The 21,042-nt window shown below is 36.6% G+C and overlaps 1 pseudogene; it reads left to right on the forward strand.

Moving 5' to 3' along the window:
* Positions 1 to 10,055, forward strand: part of LOC138824179 (prostaglandin-E(2) 9-reductase-like) — a 47,678-nt pseudogene extending 37,623 nt beyond the window's left edge.
* Positions 10,056 to 21,042: the final 10,987 nt, after the last annotated feature.

Here is a 21,042-nt window from a genome sequence, read left to right on the forward strand (position 1 = left end):
GAAAATACTGTACAGAGGGGTTACAGTTACATGATCAAGGTAATGAGAAAATTTCTTATCCAACATTGTTGCCTGCTTCTTTTCTAGCAAGGGGATGACCTTTTTCCAACCAATGAACATGGGAAGCCAATATTGGACACAGTGGATTTCTGTGCCACGTGGGAGGTGAGTGAGTATTTGAAAGAAAGGCAACAGAGGAAGCTTGAAGAGGACAGCTGGGTGGTATGTCTATGTCAGAGAATTGGGTAAATTACGTTGGCTGTGGACATTCATTAGGTTTATGAGGATGTTATGATGGAGCAGTTGATGAATGCATTGATAGAAAACTATAGAGAAAAATGGAGAGAAGCAGAATCGAAGGCAATAGGAGTAGACATCTTTGTCTTCTTATGTAGTAATGTCTTCAATTCTACAATAAGGACCCAGAAATTCCTTTTCTGGCTGCCATTACATCTTTTGTTATTATCTTTATCAGTTTCCCTCTGCAAATCAATTCTAATGAGTTTAATTGTCATTTCTAGCCAGTGAAGGTAGTGGAGTTCTGGTTTTGTTTTGTTTGGTTTTTATTTTGAATTTTTTGGCCACACTTGGAAATCAAACACAGAGTCAAGGTAACCTCAGTTTCTCTAACACTGAGCACCACGTCTGGCTTTTTCTGTTTATGTGGTGCTGAGAATCAAACCCAGGGCCTCCTGCATGCAAGGCAAGCACTCTACCTCTGAGCCACCTTCCCAGTCCTGACTGCATTCTTTTGAACACTTCCATCTCGCATTTTTGTTGATGCATGTCTTCACTTCCACTTGCTTTGCAGGCCATGGAAAAGTGTAAGGATGCAGGGTTGGCCAAATCCATCAGAGTGTCCAACTTCAATCACAGGCAGCTAGAGCGGATCCTGAACAAGCCAGGTCTCAACCACAAACCTGTCTGCAATCAGGTGAGCTGTCTTAGCCTCTTCTTCTCCTTTTATTTCATTTTCATATTTCTTTATTACTATAAGGTTTTTTAATTTTTGACTTTTCAGTTGATCTCATTTGATTGGAAGGAAAGGTTCTAACACCAATGTCTTTGTCTCAGAAAATATAGAAGTCTCTCAATGGTGTCTCTGACAATTAAAAGTCTTTGTTTAAATGAGAGCACACATTAGTGTCTTGTCGATGCAGTATTTGGGCATATATGTAGAATGCAGCATTTGTTAAGCACACTTGAGTTTGCAAGAATGGTAAAATATTGGACTACAATATTGGATTACAATTAATGGGATAAGTCTAATATTGTCTGAAAAGATTGGGATGATAGTAAAGATACAGCAAACTATTGATAGACATTGGTAAGGGCTTGCGTGGACTTTCAATGCTTCTGTCTTCATCTTGGCTTACATGGATATTGGTACACCTACATTGAAAAGAAAGTGAAACCTGTGAAGGCTGTCCATGTTAGACTGCTTATGCCATTTGTTAAAGTGACACTAAAGGTAGAAGAAATGCATTCTGAGGAACTTACAGCAGAACACAGAGATGACTCAATGTCTGAAAATCATTTAGCATCTGTTTGCTTTCTGACCTAAGATTTTTTAAGAATTGGTCTTCTCTGTCTGGTTCGTTGCTAATTTTCTTTTTGAATCTTTCTACTCATAAGTGAGCATCTTTGATTTAAAAATAAAAATATCCCTTCAGTCTTTATATAGTTATTGACCCATTATGGATTTCCAAAAATATTAGAATGTTAATGTAGGTATAATATTAGACTTCCCTAATATTTGCCACTATATATATCTAACATTTAGAATAACTGATAGCTTGATACAAAATATTCATGTTCTCAATCCTGTATCAAAATTAATATGCTGATGAGTCTACAACCAAATCAGTAATATTTTGCTGAATCTCTTTGGAGCAAATAGTAGACATAATTCTTCCATATGGGCGATCTTCATGTATATATGTCCTAGAAATAAAGAGTTCCCTCACATAAACTTCCATTATTCTACCCCAAGATATTAATGGGAATTATATCTCAACATCTAGATCCAGTATGTATTCAAATTTCCCACAGTTCCTTTCTTTTGCCATGCTCCAATTTTTTTCCACATGCTCTTTCCTGTCACAATTCTAACACTCTTTTAACCTGAAATACTCACCAAACCCTCTTGTCTTACAGAATTACTTATGTTTTTGTGTCAATTTCTGTCAAGTAGGTATGAAAGTTGATAGAGTGCTGTATTTTTTCAAATAGAACCATACTAGGGAGCATGCCATTCTTGTAATAGTAAAGATGTTTATTTTCATCACTTGGTTGGAGTATTCCTGGCCACAGCTCTTTGTAAATGCATGATTTCCCATCATGTTATAAATATTTTAATAGTCTTTGCTTTTTAGTCAAACCTTCCATCTAAAGGAAAATGTTCACACAATTCTTGAGTTTCCATCAATGATTGTTTGGAAAATTATAGTTTGGAGATTTGTGGTTATTTTGTTTTAATTATTCTGTTTATTTATCTTAGAATACAAAAGCTTTTACTCCTCACCAGGATAAACTACCATTATTCTTGGGAGAAAAGAATCCTGATTAACCTTCCTCTTCAAAACAATGCTCTGATAAGGAATTGATCCAATGCTCTGATAAGGAATTGATTATTTTCCACAGCAGGGGGAAATAGTTTTGTCCCTTCTTTTTGTTGCTGTAGATCTATTTTTACAGTCTCATGAATATTTATTGACTGTATTGGTAGCATGGATTTTATTCATTACTGTTTCTAACGTATAACCTTGACTAAATGTCACCAGAAGAATTTTACTGAGCTGTTGTTTTGGTCCTCAGACTTGTTATTGTGAATCACTCACCAAATTCAAATTTCTTGCAAGTGTTGTAGAGGCATTTCCTTTGGTTTGTTTCCTGACTAGAATTTCTTATATCTTTGAAATGATAAGAAATTACCTGGTTACAAAGAGGTAATTGTGTTTAGTATTGATAATGTGGTCCACAAAACTAAGTTACTCAAGAAAATTACTTTCAAAAGCATACTCTGGTAATAGAGATAAAAAATTGATTCTTATAACAAGAAAATCACTTCATCTTGGTTATTTTAACTCAAATTTAATGTTCCATATATTCTCATTGTTCAGCTTTGTTTAATTTTTTTTAACATTTCTCTTTTATGTCTATACTGGGTTCAGATGTAATGTGATAGCATTGTGTCTTATTCACGTGTCGGTAGAGTGCCATCAACCAGGGTAAGCTGTTGGATTTCTGCAAGTCAAAGGATATTGTTCTGATGGCCTATGGTGCTCTGGGAACTCAAAGATACAAACGATGGTAATAAGTCCAGCAGGAAGTTTGCTTAGAATGTTACTTTTGAAGAGGTATCTTCAGTCCTATAGGCTCTGCTTTCCTGTTATATGGGTTGTGGGGCTTGAACTCAGGGTCTGGGTGCTGTCACAGCTTCACTTCTGGTTTTCTGGTGCTTAATTGGAACTAAGAGTCTCATGGGGGCTGGGGCTGGGAAGGTGGCTCAAATGCTAGAGCACTAGCCTTGAGCTGAAGAGCTGAGGGACAGTTCCCAGGCCCAGAGTTCAGGTCCCACTACCGGATGCCCTCCCCCCCTCTAAAAAAAAAAAGAGTCTCATGGGCTTTCCTGCTTTGATTGGCTTCAAACCAAAACCTTCAGATCTTAGCCTCCTGAGTAGCTAGGGTACAGGCCTGAGCCACCATAGCATAGCTTAATCTCAGCTCTTTAAAGTACATTCTGAACTGGCTCAGGGGAAAATTTGTATTTAAATATACTCCTTTTGCTAAGCTAGTACTTCTGGTCTAAAATGGGCACTCAAGTGCATTCTGGAAGTCTCCTAACAAAACTGAGTACTCAGCCTCTGGAGTTCAGCACTTCTGTCTCTCCTTCCAGGGTGGACCAGAGCTCTCGAGTACTCTTGAATGATCCAGTTCTGGGTGCCTTGGCAAAAAAAGTACCATAGAAGTGCAGCACTGATTGCTCTTCGCTACCAGGTGCAATGAGGGGTTGTGACCCTGGCTCAGAGTTTCAAAGAACAGGAGATGAAAGAGAATATGCAGGTAATAAGGGTGTTGTTGGCGTCAGGGCTCCTGTTTACTGTTTATTCCTCTTCACTTGAATCCTCTGAACACATTTCTGGATCAAATGGTTGTTTGTGGTATTTCTTAGTCCCATGAGAATCCCAGTGCTCTTGAAAATTTTTTCTTCTAATTTACAATAGAAAAGATAATAGCCATAATGAATTAGGATTGGAAGAGCAATGAGAATTTTGTTTTAGAATTAATTCATCCATGCATAGCATATCCCTGTTCCATTGAGATAATCGTTTCTTCATTGATGGCAGTGAAGTTTTTTAATTTAAGTTTCATTATAAAGGTGATGTCCAAAGGGGTTACAGTTACATGTCAGGTAATGAGTACATTTCTTTTTGAACAGTGTTACTTCCTCCCTCATTTTCTCCCTTTTTATCCACTCCTGAACCCTCTGCTCCCAAATTGTATACTTCATTTCCAATATCGTGTCAAGAAATATATCTACTGAATTGGTTCACCCTTTGTCCCACATTTTTGTGATTCCTTTTTCCCTTCTCAAGATAAACTTGTATACAAGACAAAGGATACAGAAATGAAAAACAGTGACAACTGGGAAGAAACCAAAGGAAAAGGGGAAAGAAAAACATAACTGCACATAATGCTGTAAAAATTCTCTTGTTTCCACTTCTTGGAGCCCATTTGGGTATGCATTATTTTACATTGTCGTATGCATGTAACTGTTGAGCCATTATGATCTTCTCATAAGAATATCCTCCTTTATTTTCGCTGTGCAAATGTTTGGAGTGCTATTTTATTCATCATGCCCAAGTGTAATTATTTGTCTCCTACTATACTTTGGATTTACTTGTAGATTTAAATACATATTCTAGTTATTACAAATGAGGGAAACCATGCAATATTTCTTTCTTTGGGTCTGACTTACTTCTCTTAATGTATTTTTTCCAAAGTCTTTTCATTTCCTTACAAATGGGGCAGTGTTATTCTTTCTGATGGAAGCATAGAATTCCATTGTGTAGGTATACCATATTTTCTTGATCATTTAATCCACTGAGGGGCATCTGAGTTGATTTCATATCTTAGCTATGGGTAAGTAATAGTGCAGTGAACATGGTTGTGCTTGTGGCTTTAGTGTGGTCAGGTTTGTTGTCATTTGGGTAAATTAAGTCCATGATTTTTATTCTGCAAGTTATTATGGTTCTGTTTTGCATTTCCTTGTATATCAATACTTTAACTTCCTTACCTTAAGTTTCTTCACTGGTTAATTGAATTCTTTCCTGTTTTTTCATTGATCTAGGTTGATAGCCCTTTCCTTTCCCAGTAGATCACTTCTGTTATACTATTACTATAGTAGTTATAAAACAAACCATCCATACTAGAATGTTTATTTAGTTCAAGATCCTATTGTTAAGCAGGTCACCAGTGTCTTGCACCTGTAATCCTAGCTACTCAGGAGGCTGAGATCTGAGGACCTGGGTTCAAAACCAATCTGGGCAGGAAAGTCTGTGATACTCTTATCTCCAATTCGTCACCAGCAGAATGAGAGTAGTGCTGTAGCTCAAAGTGGTAAAGCACTAGCTTTGAGGGAAAAAGATCAGGGAGAGCACCAGGGACAGAGTTCAGTCCCTGGACTGACGAAAAAGCAAAAATAAAAGGTCTTATTGTTTTGAATCTTGCCCTTAGTTCAGCCTAAGTTAAGTAAAGGTTTTTCTATCTAGGCTAAGTTTGCAGAAATGTCAAGAACTGTCACATATTTTCAGGAAAATCAAACTATTCTGTCTTGTGATAGTGATTGGACCGGTTCCTGGACTCCTCAGCCCTCTATCAACTTCTTCCAACTAGTGCAGGGTTTACATCTTCACATAGTCATATACCAAGGCAATGTGTATCTACTTACATGCCTTCAATGGCCAGGCTCAGAAATGATACATCATTGGTTTTGGAAAATGCTAGTGAGTTACACAGTAGACAGATTCAAGTGATGCAAAAGTAAAAACATCTCCTACTGGAAGAAGTTGGAAATCTATGCAACAAAGGGTATGAAAACTGGGAAGTATAATTATAGGAAGGCATTTTAATAATTTGCATTCATATATTCTCAATAGGAGCTATTTTTTCAAGTCTTGATGTATCAGAATATCTCCTCCCGTCTGTATGCTGGCTTTGGTGTGTTCTCATGTACAAAAGTTTCTTCTTCAATTGTAGCATCCATTACTTTGCTATGTCTCTGGTTAGTGTCAGGTCTTTTGTACTTTTGAAACATAATAATATCCTACTTCATTGTGTTACTTACATTTCTCTAATTCAATTGTAGCATTTTTAAAAAATGTGAAATAAAGATCTATGTATATATACATAATTTTAAAATGGCAATCAAATGTTCTAAGTGAGAGTAATGACATTTATGGCTTCTTTCCTACCTTTGAATGTTTCATTTTCTCTCCCTTATTGGCTTATCAGTGCTAGACCCTCAGTCCTGTTGTTCCATATGGAAAAATATTTCCTTTGTGTTCTTGAAGAGTGTCTTACGTATCTTTGACAGAGTATTCTGTTACACTTAGAATAACTTTGCTAAAGTCTTCCCAGAATAAGTCCATTTTGCCAGCACAACAATGTTTATTGCAGCATTATTTACCATAGCTAAGATATGGAACCAACCCAGATGCCCCTCAGTAGATGAATGGATCAAGAAAATGTGGTATATATACACAATGGAATTCTATGCCTGCATCAGAAAGAATGACATTGCCCCATTTGTTAGGAAATGGAAAAACTTGGAAAAAATTATATTAAGTGAAGTAAGCCAGGCCCAAAGAAACATAGGTCCCATGGTTTCCCTTATTTGCAATATCTAGTATATGTATGAGTCAAGCGGAAAAGGTCAGATAATATGATGTCAGGAAAATGAACCCTTAGATATGTATCTTAAGGTTTTTTTCTTTCATGCATTTGTTTCTAACGCATTTATAAGATTATCTCTTTGTTGCTTTGTATGTCCCTCCCCCGCAGTATAACCCCTGCTTTCACTATATTTGATGTCAGTATAACTTGAGGAGAAGATGGGGAAAAACCAGTTGTTTAAGGATACAGGTGGACCTGTTGCAACAATGAGAAGTACAAGTTGTCATGTCCAAAACGAGCTTTACAACGTCGGGGGGGGGAGGAGAGGAAGGAGAAGGATTGGGATTGGGGGGGAGGGGGGAGGCTGGGAAGGGATGTGAAGGGTAAACCAAAGGAGGAGGCTGCAATGCTTGGTAAGAAATGTACGCATTATCCTGCCCATGTAATTGTAACCCCTCTGTACAGTATGTTCACAAAAAAAAGAATAAGTCCATTTTGCTCTAATATCTAAGTTTTAGAAAAATTCTGAAATATTAATCTAATTTCATTTCAGAAATTATTTTTCTTGTCTCTGCTTCTGTCCATGTCCTCTTTCTTTCACTCAATCTCTCTCTCTCAAATACACAGATGCATACATACATACATACATTCATAATACATTCCTATGTATACAGACATACACCACATTATGTAGCAACTCCTGAAATTTGTTTTGTTCTTTAAGTGTTCCAAATTTATTCAGATCCTTTATCATTTTCAAATGATATACTTTGCATTTGGACAATGCCTGATTTCAATTATGTTGAAAAGATTCTTCATTTAACTGTTCATTGATTAATATGGAAATCTAAATATCCTTTAAAATATTTGAATAGGGTTGTTTCAAAACTTGCTGTTGATTCTTCGGTAACTTCTATATCTGTGAAACTAAAATCTTTTTATTACATCAGTAGTGTTTCTGAGTCGGCTACTTTTCAGGCATTCATTTGTATATGGTATCTTGTTTTTCAATATAATTATGCTTTCAAGAAATTTGTCCAATGTTTTAAATGCTGGCTATTAAATCTGATTTACTTGGATAGTCAATGTACCATATAAATATTTAAATTTTTTTTCTGCTTGTGTCATAGGCTTTTGGATTCCAGTTATCTTTAGAAGACATGAAAATGATAGATGGCCTGAATAGAAATTTCAGACATATTCCCTCTGAGTTGTAAGTAACGTTATTATTTTATATTAAGCATCAAGTTATTTTAGCATCAAATCTCATCGTTCCTTATTAGAAGTCAAATGTTGCAATTGCTTCACCAGTGGTTCCAGTGTGCGAGTTAATGGAACATTTGTTTTTGAGTTTCAGAACTAGGAATATCTAAATGCAGAAGATAATGAAATTCATGAGAAAACTGAAATGAAAGCAAGCGAATGCTGTTTCGCTCATTAGAGGAAACTCATAGTCATCAAAATGTCTTCCAAGCTGGGCACCAGTGGCTCACACCTGTAATTCTAGCTTCTCAGGACGCTGAGATCTGAGAATCATGGTTCAAACCAGCCTGGGGAAGAAAAGTCCATGAGACTCTTATCTCCAATAAACCACTAGAAAACTGGAGTGGCACTGTGGATCAAATGGTAGAGCATCGCCTTGTGCAGAAGAACTGAGGGACAGCGCCCAGGGCCAGAGTTCAGGCCCCACAACTGACCAAAAAAATAAAAAGAAAAAAGAAAAGTCTTCCAAAATAGGCTCTGGTGGCTCAGGCTTGTAATCCTAGCTATTCAGGAGACTGAGATGTGAGGATCATGGTTCAAAGCTAGCCCAGGCAAAAAAGTCCCCATGAGACTCTTATTCCAAATTAACCACTCAAAAACTGAAAGTGACCCTGTGGCTCAAAGTGGTTGAGTGCTAACATTGAGAAAAAGAGCTCAGGAAAAGTGCCTAATCCCTGAGTTCAAACCACATGACCAACAAAAAAAATGTGTTCCTTCATGGTCTATGTGAAGACTGTGAAAATGGGCATATATCATAAATGAATTCAAATTCGGGGTATATATCTCTTTGGTTGTGAATAATCTTAATTCATAATATGGGTAAATGTAATCCTATTTGACAGGGAAATAGCAAACCTACAATAGCATTACTCACTATCACTGTTAATATTTTTATTAATACAGAGAAAGATGAAGACTAGGGAGGGATATAATACCATGAGATAAAAAAATTCATACTCTGTGTTAAATACAATAAAAAATTCATACTCTCTGTTAAATACATCAATAGCTAAAGTTTCTTTATCACTTTGTATTTTGTATTGGTAAATATAGAGCACTACCCATTCTATCTTACCATGGACCACTCTCTTATAAATGACTCCTTCCATGTCTGAATCTAATACAATATGTTATACATTGGTAATGGATAGTAAATAATATAATGAAATAGTACATATATTTACTGATATTCATAAATTAATTAGTAAAATTAAAATTGCATTTATAGCCCTAAACAATAAGGTTTAAATTATTTTTGTGTTGGTTAGTATGTGAAGTTGTCTCTGTACTTAGCTTGATATAAGTGATTTCTTTTCCCTTTGAGAAACTGAAATAAAAAGGGCCATTTTCCTTTGGTCAATGGACACATAGAACAAAGGGAGAAGTATGTATCCATGCTCATTCCCATGATTCCCGTGTGCTCTGTTCTGGTCAAGGGAATATAGTTGGGAAATAGTTCTTATATTTAAAAACTGCTTGCTATAAAATTACATTCATGAAAGTTAGAATGGCAAATTTTTAGCCTCTTCAGAAAATGTAAGGACCAGATTTTAACTGAATGGTAATATTGTAGATACCACCTATGAACTTCTGTAAAAACGGATCCTAGAGCTTATGGTATGCATTCTTTGTCTTTGTAGCCTTCTTGGTCACCCTAATTATCCGTTTTCTGATGAATACTGAAATGGAGGTCTGTGTGATGTCTTCTGCTTGAAGCTCCTGAGTGCTTCCTGGGAGGCCTTGTGGCTCTGCCCTTGAGATATATCTGTTCCACTCCATTGCTGCTGCTCAGCGGTTATACTCAGCTAAAGCTGAGTCCTGTCCCCTCCTCTCATCCCTTCGGCCCCCACCGTACCCCCCCTACCCCCCGCCGAGAAGAGAAGGATTTCCAATTTCATCCCTTGTTTAAATAAAATTAAAGTTGTTTCCTTGAAGATCTGTGTCACCCCTGTCACTATGACTTGCATGTTGTGTTTCCTATCACCTTCATTGTGACCAAAGACCAGCGGCTAAAAGTTTGAAGGTTGAGATTAGAAGACCATAATACTGATAGTTTGTTTTGTTTCAGACGAAGTAATGAGATATAGCCCTTTGACCTTGAGCATGTGATCTCCCTGCCTCAACTATCTGAGTGCCAGGATTATAGGCATGCATCATTACACTTGGCTATTACTGGTCACACTGTGGACATTAGAGAGGTGAGGATGGTCATGTTCTCAGGTTTCAGGAAAATAATGGTTAGCAGGAAATTAACAGTCAATGTTCCTCCAGTGCATGACATTTAGTTGAAGGTTCTTAGTGTTGAAGGAGAGTTACAGTGCAAGGATGATCACTGGTCTCAGGGCAGCTCCATATTTAAGCACCTAGAAACTGGAGAGTGAAGTATTCCTGTGGAGGTTTGAATTCTGGTGAAGTGGGTGAGACATTACTAGTGATCAAGATCAGGATTGAGATGAGATGCTAGGTCAGCAGGAGGGAACTGAACACATCCCTCCTTGGGAAAGCTACTATACCAAATGGTTTCTACATCATTCCATCCTGAAGACATTAGAGAGCTTTTCACATTTTTGATCAAATATAGGCTGAGCTGAATGCTGGTGGCTCACATTTATAATTCTAACAACTCAAGAGCTTGAGATCTGAGAATCAAGGTTTGAAACCAGTCCTTGAGACTCTTATGTCTAATTAACCAGCAAAAAGCTAGAAGTGGAGACATGGACCAAGACATAACCCATCTGCTTTGAGCAAAGGAAAAGGAAGTGGGAACAGGAGGGCCTGAATTAAAGGCCCAGTGTTGGCACGCACGCGCGCGCGCACACACACACACACACACACACACACAGATGAGGAGACTATGAGTCATGCATAACTCTGCATATAAGAAGAAAAATTAAACATAATTTGCCTTGCTTTGGAGTGCTTGGAAGTATTTATGACAATTAGGATGTACTTACAAAATGGAGTCCACTGAATTGCATAAACTTAACATGTGACCTGGAGATGATATCAACAAAATGTTGGAAGGAGAAGGTCCAAGCTCTCCCAAAAAACCATCAAAAGTCTACCTGTCCACTGTCTAGTTAGTAGTGATACAGTTACTGGTAAACAGAGAATTATGTATAGAAACAGCACAGATATCCAGTGGAAAAGAATAAGACTCAACATGTTTGGGAATTTCACTGTATTTTTATCCAACATGGCCCAAAGCTAATACCATAGAGTGGTACTGGTCTGTAGGTAGCAGCAACAGCAAACAATTTATTTTTTCAATGCAGGGTAGCTGTGGTCATGTTTGCTGTACCACTTGAGCCCTATTTCTCTCCAGACTTTTCCCTAGTTATTTGGAGAAGAAAGACTCTCCTGGACTTTTATTGTGTCAGTCATGGGGTTTGAATCTGGGGCCTAGGTGCTGTACCTCAGTTCTTCAGCTCAAAGCGAGCAGCTCTAGGACTTGAGCCACAGCGCCACTTCCAGTTTTCTGGTGGTTTATCAGATGTAAGAGTCTCACGTACTTTCCTGCCAAGGTTGGCTTTGAACTGTGATCCTCAGATCTCAGCCTCCTGAATAGCTAGGATTACTGGTGTGAGCCACCAGTGCCCGGCACTCTCCTGGACTTTTATGCCCCAGCTTGTTTTGAACCTTGTTCCTCTGATATCAGTCTCCTGAGTAGCTAGATTTATAGGACTGAGCAATTAATACTCAGCTATGACTGAAATTAATTCTATTATTGTGTAAAGTTCATGGGAAAAGTAATTCACTCCAGTGCTTAGCTTTGTGAACAAGATTGGTTACTGACTCAATCTCACTTTCTATTATAAGTGTATTCACATAAATAGCAATATTGAACCAACTTGTACAACTTGTGATAAAAAGCTGGGCACTGGTGGCTGAAGCCTATAATCTTAGCTACTCAGGAAGCAGAGATCTGAGAATCACGGTTCAAAGCCAGCCTGTGCAAGAAAGTCCGTGAGACTTTTATCTCTAATAAACAACTAGAAAACCAGAAGTGGCACTGTGGCTCAAGTGGTAGAGCACTCGCCTTGAGCTGAAGAGTGCAGGGACAGTACTCAGGACCAGAGTTCAAGCCCCATAACCGACAAAAACAAAACAAAACAAAAACTTGTAATAAAAAACAAACAGGCTCATATTAAATCTTCAATGCAGTTGTTTTGCTGTCCTTGGCTGGACATTGTCAAATTTGTCTCAATGAAACACTGCCTTAATGAATACTAGAAATTTAAACATATAAAACCTCTTTAGAATTTATCACTATAGATCATGAGAAACTTTTGATGATGATAACTTCTTCGTGTTATAAAGATGCTTATTTACTGCTGAATTATTTTTTCTTTGTTATTTTTTATCATATGCATATTTATTGGAAAGATGTTGTACTGAGGGGTTACAGTTATATGAGCAAGGTAATGAGTCCATTTCCTCTCCAGTATTGTTACCTCCTCCTTCGATTTTCCCTTACCATCTTCCCCACCTCCCCAATTCCTCCTTCCCTTCCCTCAAAGTTGTAAAGTTCCTTTTCAACATGGTGTCTTGTACATCTTGATTTTAAAATAGATCCTCCTGTATCATATATTTTAATTCAGGAAATTATAAACTGATCAATTTATTTACATGTGCCCTGAAACTTTTAATATTTTAAAAATATTTTTTATTGTAAAGATACTCTACAGAGGGGTTACAGTTACATGAGCAAGGTAAAGAGTACATTTCCTATTGAGCATTGTTACACCCTCCTTTATTTTTTTCCTACCATCAGTTTTGTCACCACCTCCCAAATCCTCCCTCCCCTCTCACCCTCATCCCCACACACAAAATTGTAAAATTCATTTTCAACATTCTGTCTTGTACATCTCATTGTTACAATGGGTCAACCTCTATCCTTATTTCAGCATTTTGTTATTTCCCTTCCCCTCCCCAAATTAGAAAAATGTATATACAAGATGCAGAACACCAGAATTAAATACAGGGACAACAGAGGTTGTCCATTGGGGAAAGAACATACAAAGAAACAAAAAAAAAAATCACATAGTACATGATAAGTACATTAAAAAGACCAGCAAAAAGATTTAAACCTCTTGTGTACCTAAGTTGGGGTTCATTTTGCTTAGCATCCAGTTATATGGTCATATGTATATAGCTTTTGATCTTTCTGCTTGACCTAGTCATATACTAGTAAGGGAAACCATGGGACCTATGTTTCTTTGAATCTGGCTTACTTCAATTAATATATTTTTTCCACAATTCTTTCCATTTCCTAACAAATGGAGCAATGTCATTCTTTCTGATGGAGGCATAGAATTCCATTATATATATATATAAATATATATATAATATATATTATATATAATATTATATATATTATATTATATATAATATATTATATATATTATATATAATATTATATATAATATTATACATTATATATAATATAAATATATATATATATATATATATATATATATATATATATATATATATATTACATTTTCTTGAACCCTTCATGTACGGAGTGGCATCTGGGTTGGTTCCATTTCTTAGCTTTGGTAAATAATGCTGAAATAAACATAGTTGTGCTGGAGGCTTTAATATGCATTGTTTGTGATCCTTTGGGTAAATGCCTAAAAGTGGGATTGTTGAGTCACAGTGGAGCTCTATGTGGAGTCTTTTGAGGAACCTCCATACTACTTTCCAAAGTGGTTGAATAAATTTACATTCCCACCAAAAATGTAATTGGGTTCCCTTTTGGCCACATCCCCTCCAGCATCTGTTGTTATTAGAGTTCTTGATTATACCCATTCTAACTGGGGTGAGGTGGAATCTCAATGTTGTTTTGGTTTGCATTTCTTCTACAGGTGAAGAAGTTGAGCATTTCTGCATGTGTCTATTGGCCATTCTTATTTCCTACTTAGAGAAGTCTCTCTTTAACCCTTTAGGCCACTTATTAACTGTACAGTTGTTTCTTTGTGGATTTGTTGTTGGGGGATTTAATTTTTTGAGTTCTAAGTATATTTTAGATATGAGACCCTTGTCCATTGTATGGATAGTTAAGATTTTCTCCCACTCTGTGGGATTTCTATTGATCTTGCTACCTATGTCCTTTGCCATGCAGAAGCTCTGCAGCTTCATGCAATCCCATTTGCCCAACCTTTCTTTGATTTGTGGTGTTTCTGGATCTTTATTAAGAAATTTGGCCTGTGCCAAGGAGACCTAGAGTTTCTCCTATTCCTTCCTGTAATGTTTTATGGGTGTCTTCTTTGACTTCGAGGTCTTTGATCTATTTGGAGTTGATTCTGGTGCAGGGTGATATATTGGGATAGAGCTTGAGTTTTCTACAGGTGTTTAACCAATTTTGCCAGTACCATTTACTGAAGAGGCTGTCTTTCTTCCATTCTATTTTTGTAGCTCCCTTATTAAGGATTAGGTGGCTATATGTCTGTGGGTTCATTTTTGGGTCTTTAATTCTATTCCATTGGTCCTGAGGTCTGTTCTTGTGCCAGTACCAAGCTATTTTGAGTACTATGGCTTTGTAGTAGAGTTTGCAGTTTTATATTGATATTCTTCCAGCCCTGTTCTTTCTGCTAAGGATTGTTTTTGCTATTCAGGGTCTTTTATCATTCCATATAAATGTTTGGACTGCTTCTTCTATTTCCTTGAAGAATGAGGTTAGGATATTGATAGATATTGCATTGAATTTGTAGATAACCTTTGGAAGTATTGCCATTTTCATGATGTTAATCTGCCCAATCCAGGAGCATTGGAGGTTTTTCCACTTCTTTAGTTCTGCTTTAATTTTCTTTTTCAAGTTTTTAAAGTTTTCATCATAGAGGTCTTTCACTTGTTTAGTTAACTCCAAGTATTTTATTTTTGTGGGGCTATTACACAAGGCATTGCTTTCCTCATTTCAGCCGCACTCTTCTCATTTTTAGCATATGGGAAAGCCATTGATTTTTGAGGGTTAATTTTGTGTCCTACTTTAGCAAAGTTTTGAATCAGTTTGAGTAAGTTGGGAGTGGAGTCCATGGGGTTCTTTAAATACAAGTTCCTGTCATCTGCAAAGAGGGAGAGTTTCACTTCTTCTTTCCCTATTTTATGTTTTGCATCTTATCTTAATGTTTTTGCTAGGCATTCTAATAATAAATTGAAGAGAATTCGAGACAGTAGACATCCTTGTCTTGTTCCTGAATTTAGAGGAAATGGCTTTAGCTTTTTGCCATTAAGTATAATGCTGTCATACACAGCCTTTATTATATTGAGGAATGTTCCATGGATTCCTACTTTTTCAGAACTTTCAACACAAAGGAGTGTTGGAACTTATCAAATGCTTTTTTTCTGCATCTATTGAGCTACACCTGTGGTTTTTATCCTTCTCTTGTTGATGTGCTTAATTGTATTAATAGATTTGCATATATTGAACCCGCTTTGCATCCTGAATATATCCCGTTTGATCATGATGTATGATTTTTTTTTTGATGAGTGGCCACAATTTAGCTGAGAAGTTTCACATCAATGTTAATCAAACAAATGGGTCTATAGTTCTCTTTCTTTGATGAGTCCCTGCCTGGTTTTTGGGATGAGGGTTAGGATGGCTTCATAGAAGGAGTTTGGTAGTGAACTTTAACTTTCAATTTCATTGAAGAGTTGGAGGAGTATGGGTGTGAGTTCTGCTTTGAAGGCCTTGTAGAATTCAGCTGTAAAATCTATCTGGTCCTGGGCTTTTCTTGGGTGGGAGGTCTCTTATTACTGGTTCTGTTTTGAAGTTTGATATAGGTCTGTTTAGTTGGTTTAACTAATCTTGATTTAGTTTTGACATGTCAATATTTGCTAGAAATTTGTCCCTTTGTTCCAGGTTCTGAAGCTTATTAGCATAAAGGTTTGAGAACTATTCCCTTATAATGTTCTGAATCTTGGTTTTTTTTCTGTGTTGATGTTACCAGTCTCATTTCTGAGTTAGTTTATTGGGTGTGTTATCTTCTTTTTCTAATAAGATTTGCTACAGGTCTATCAATTTTGTTAATTTTTTTTTTTACAGAACCAACTCTGTTTTGTTGATTCTTCCTATTGTTTATGTATTTTATTTATTTTTATTTTTATTTATTTTCTTTTGTTTATATTGTGAAAATACTGTACAGAGGGGTTACAATTACATGGGCAAGATAATGAGTACATTTCTTATCAAGCATTAAATTCATTTAATTCTGATTTAATTTTAATTATTTCTTTCTGTCTACTGGATTGCAGTTTAGCTTGTTGCTCTTTTTCAAGGAGATTCAGATGTCTCATTAAGCTGTTGGTTTCAGATATCTCCAATTTGTTGGTGTAGGAACTCAGAGCTATAATCTTGCCTCTGAGTACTGCCTTTGCTGTGTCCCAGGGGAGCTGGTAATTCGTGTATCCGCTTTTGTTGAATATCATGAACATTTGAATTTCCTTTTTAGTCTCTTCTATGACCCACTGGTGGTTCAACATTGTGTTGTTCAGCCTCCATGTGTTACAGGATTTTCTTTGGTGGCTTTTGGCGTTGAATTCTAATTTTATTCCCTTGTGGTCTGAGAGAATGCAGGGCATAATTTCAATGTTTCTGAATTTGGACAAATTTGCTTTGTGACCTAAAATGTGGTCTTTTTTGGCAAATGTTCCATGTGCTGCTGAAAGGAACACGTATTTGGTAGATGTCTGTGAGGTCCAGTTTATCTATGCAGTTGTTTAGGTCTGAGGTTACTCTGTTGAGTTTTTGCTGGGTTGATCTATGCAGCAGGGATAATGATGTGTTGAAGTCCCTAATAATATCTTTGAATCTATGTGTAATTTTAGGAAAAGCCGTGTGTTTTGGATAAATTTGGGTGCTCTGTATTTGGTGAATAGATACTTAGAATTGTAATATTCTCCTGAGGGAGAGATCCCTTGTTTAGTATGTAATGACCTTCTTTACTCCTGCAAATTTTAATTTGAAGTCTATTTTATCTGATATTAGGATTGCAACTCCTGCCTGCTTATGGGGGTGTTTGCTTGGTAGATTTTATTCCACCCATTCACTTTCAAAATATGTTTGTTTTTGTGGGCAAGGTATGCCTCTTGAAGGCAGCAGATAGAAGGATCTTGCTTTTTGATCCAACTAGACAGTCTATGTCGTTAATTGGAGAGTTAATTCCATTAATATTGGGAGTTAAGACTGAGAGGTGTTTGGTAGTTCCTACCATGTTATCCACCTTCTTGGGGCTGTGCCAACCTAGTTCTTCCTATGATTATTGGATTCTCTGTTTGGGAGCTGTTTGTTTGTTTGATTGTTTGACATTTATTGTGTTCTTGATTGTTTTCTATATGTAGGATATCTTTAAGTGTCTTTTGTATGGCTGCTTTGGTTGGGATAATTCTTTGCAGTAGAAGGTTTTTATTTGACCTATTATAAAGGACAGTTTAGCTGGGTACAGTATTTTTGGTTGATAGTTGTTTGTCTTCAGGACATTGATTACATCATTCTAGGCTCTTCTTGCTTTGTCTCTCCTGAGAAAACGGAAGTTATTCTTATTGGTTTGTCTTTTTTTTTTTTTTTTATATTTCATTATTTTGGGTCCGGTCATGGGGCCTGATCTCTGGGCCTGGGCACTGTCCCTCAGCTCTTCAGCTCAAGGCTAGTACTCTACCACTTGAACCACAGCTCCACTTCTGGCTTTTTTTCTTTTTGCTTATGTGGTGCTGAGGAATTGAACCCAGGGCTTCGTGCATTCAAGAGAAGCACTCTACCACGGAGCCACCTTTCCAGCCCCAGGTTTCTCTTTATAGGTGATTCATCTTTTCTCCTTGACAGTTTTAAGGATCCTTTCCTTGGTCTGAATTGATCCAGTACATTTTACAATGTGATGGTGGGATGTCTTGTCCTGGTCTGGTCTATTTGGTGTTCTAAAGGATTCTTATATCTGCATAGGCCTAACTTTTTGCATGTTTGGGAAGTTCTCTGCTAGAATCCTATCAAATAAAATTCCTACACCATTAACTTCTGTCTCTAGGTGCTTCTCTACACCCATTAGTCTCAGATTAGGCTGTTTGATGGTGTCTTCTACATGTTGAATAGATCTATCATATTTCTTGAATTTTCTTGAATAGTTGTCTGTTCTTTCTGTACAATATCTAGGCTGTCTTCAATCCCAGAGATTCGATCTTCTGCATGGTCTAACCTATCAAGACTTTCTATTTTGTTTTTTATTTCCTTTCTTTTTAATTGGTCAGATTTGATGGCTTCAAATTCTTTGTTGGAGCTTTGTTTTAGATCTTATGGACTTCTTTACTTCCTTAATTTGGTTTTCAGTGTTCATTCTCAGATTCCTTAGTTGATTGGTTATGGTTTCATTGGACTTCTTTTCCTTCTGTTAGGTTACATTCAGCATTCCATTTGTGGCCTCCCTGGATTCCTCTAGCTGTCTGTTTGTGGATTCCATGAATGCCTCCATTAATCTTTGCCATTTCTCAACTCACTCACACAATTCCTGTGTTAATCTTTGATTAGGCTCTTCATGCTTGTGATATTCTTTTATTAATCTTTGGTTTATGCTGAAATATTTTATATCTATTGTTATCTGATGTTGTCACTTACTCAGTGATTTTACTTGAGTTTCAAGTTTTTCTTAAACACCAAGTCTCTGAAGAGGCAAAAGAGATTATTATTGAAAACTGTTTGGATAATTGATTGAATTTGAATTGTCATGTGAGTGGAGAAAAACTTACCCATGGCCAAGTGTTCAAATGAAGACTCGGGTACATCATATCCAAGTTAGGTAGAACACTAGAGGTAAAGTTTAATGATGCGACTAAATCCAAATTCAGAAAACAGTAAGCTCTCTGATGAAAGCTGAGAGTGTCCAAGTTCAGAATAATAACTCCGTGGAGTTAGAAATATCACAGTCCAAATACTGATTTTACAGGTGGAAAATCGGAGTTTATTAATGTGTGAGAACATAGAATAAAACTTATTGTATCAAGTGAGATTTGTGGCACTAAGAAAACAGTTCAAAACAGAGATTTTGGGGAGAAATTTGCTTTATTACATTTTATTTTGTAATAAATTTCCAGCTTAAATCTCGAATCACCACATGTTACCTTGTGATAAAAATCAGATATCTTCTGGGCACCTTTGACTTATGCCTGTAACCCTAGCTAATCAGGAGGCTGAGATTTGAGGATCGTGGTTCAAAGCCAGCCAGGGCAGAAAAGTCCCTGTGAGATGCTTATGTCCAATTAACAACTCAAAAAACAGAAGTGGCACCGTGGCTCAAGTAGTAGAGCACTAGCCTGGAGCTGAAGTGCTGAGGGACAGTGCCCAGGCCAAGTTCAAGCTTCATCACTGACAAAGACAAAAAAAGGTATAAAAATATTTTAAAGTATGTATGCAATAGCAAGCATGCAGACCTATGAACACAAGCTAAGAGATGAATTACTTTCATGAAAAATATAGATATGATCATTTCAAGTTTGTTTCCATCAAAACTCAGAATTTAACTCACTAAACACTTATGGCATGAACTACCTACCCATATTTCTTGTCTTCAATGTCTTTATAATAGACTTTAATTATAAGAAATGTGATGATAATGATACATCTATGATAAGCATGTAATTTTTGCCCTCAGTGACTTTATAATGCACTTAAAGTGATGAAAAAATATAGGAGTAATGGTATCTTTCATTAAGAACTCAGCATTCTTTCTCCAGATTACCCCTTTAGTCTTCCCTGGGGCCTATCAAGTAGTACATTTTTTATCTTAATTCCACAGATTAAAAAAAGAGTAAGTCTTAGAAAGTTTAGGTATATTGGTCACAGTCAATCACAGCTTACAAAGATGATCTTGGGAAAAAAATCCTTACTTCTCTGAGGTTGAAGATTTTAAGTGAGGAAGACTATAATGCAAATTTTATTACAGCTGACCCTCCCAGGAATCCTGTTAGGCCACTTCATATGATATCCATTAATGTTCTGTTTTGTTATGTATTGTTTTGGCCATTTTCCTCCCATGAAATATAAACTTAAATATAACATTTCCTGACTTTACCTGGATTATATTTGAATATTGACACTGCCTGCCAGTGCTTTCTGGTGATTTGAATATTTTCTTTCTGGATCTTTATGCTCATCACTAGCCCTGTCACCCAGTCTACTTAGACCTGAAACAATATGTCTGAGTCTCTGGTTGAATGTCTTGGACCTAAAGTCCGTGGGTGTCTTGGGATGGTAAAAAGGTAGTAGTGTTGCAGAGTTGTCACCAGACAAGCTGATGGAAATGCATCACGGGTCTAGGAGTCTAAAGCAGAATTGGACTCAAATGCAGAAATTTCCCCTGGCATAGTACAGTGAAGGCTATCTAGGATGGAAAAATACTGGTGCTTGGCTTCATTCTTTTTAAAAAATTCTGGTTAACGAATCCAAACTAAAGATGTGTTTAGTGGCTTTTCAATATTGCAGTATGGGTAATATCTTTATTTTTCTAAACAAGATGTAATTTCCAAGGGGCTTTTTTTTTTTTTTTTTACAAAATTTTAAGTAAGAAGAAAAGTATGAATCTAACGGTTTCCAGTTCAACAAATTCTCAGAAATGATCTCATTAATCTATTATAGGAACTCACTATAATACATGGAAGATTCTAAGGACTAAAAACATACTAACACCAATAGCTTCTATGTCACTTTTTAATAGTTTATTATAAAAAAAGAGTGAGCAGGTTTTTAGTTCTCTTTGTAATGTAGACTACAGATTTGATTATTTTTTTTCACTCTTGATTAAATATTGGACAGACATGAGGAGTCATTATATCCTGTTAAATTTGTATCCATGAGGTCAAAAAGAACAGTCTCTGTCCAGCCAGAGGACAACAGCA

The sequence above is a fragment of the Dipodomys merriami genome, unplaced genomic scaffold, assembly GCF_024711535.1.
Source record: "Dipodomys merriami isolate MVZ:Mamm:240054 unplaced genomic scaffold, mDipMer1.0.p SCAF_1279, whole genome shotgun sequence".
Lineage (NCBI taxonomy): Eukaryota > Metazoa > Chordata > Mammalia > Rodentia > Heteromyidae > Dipodomys > Dipodomys merriami.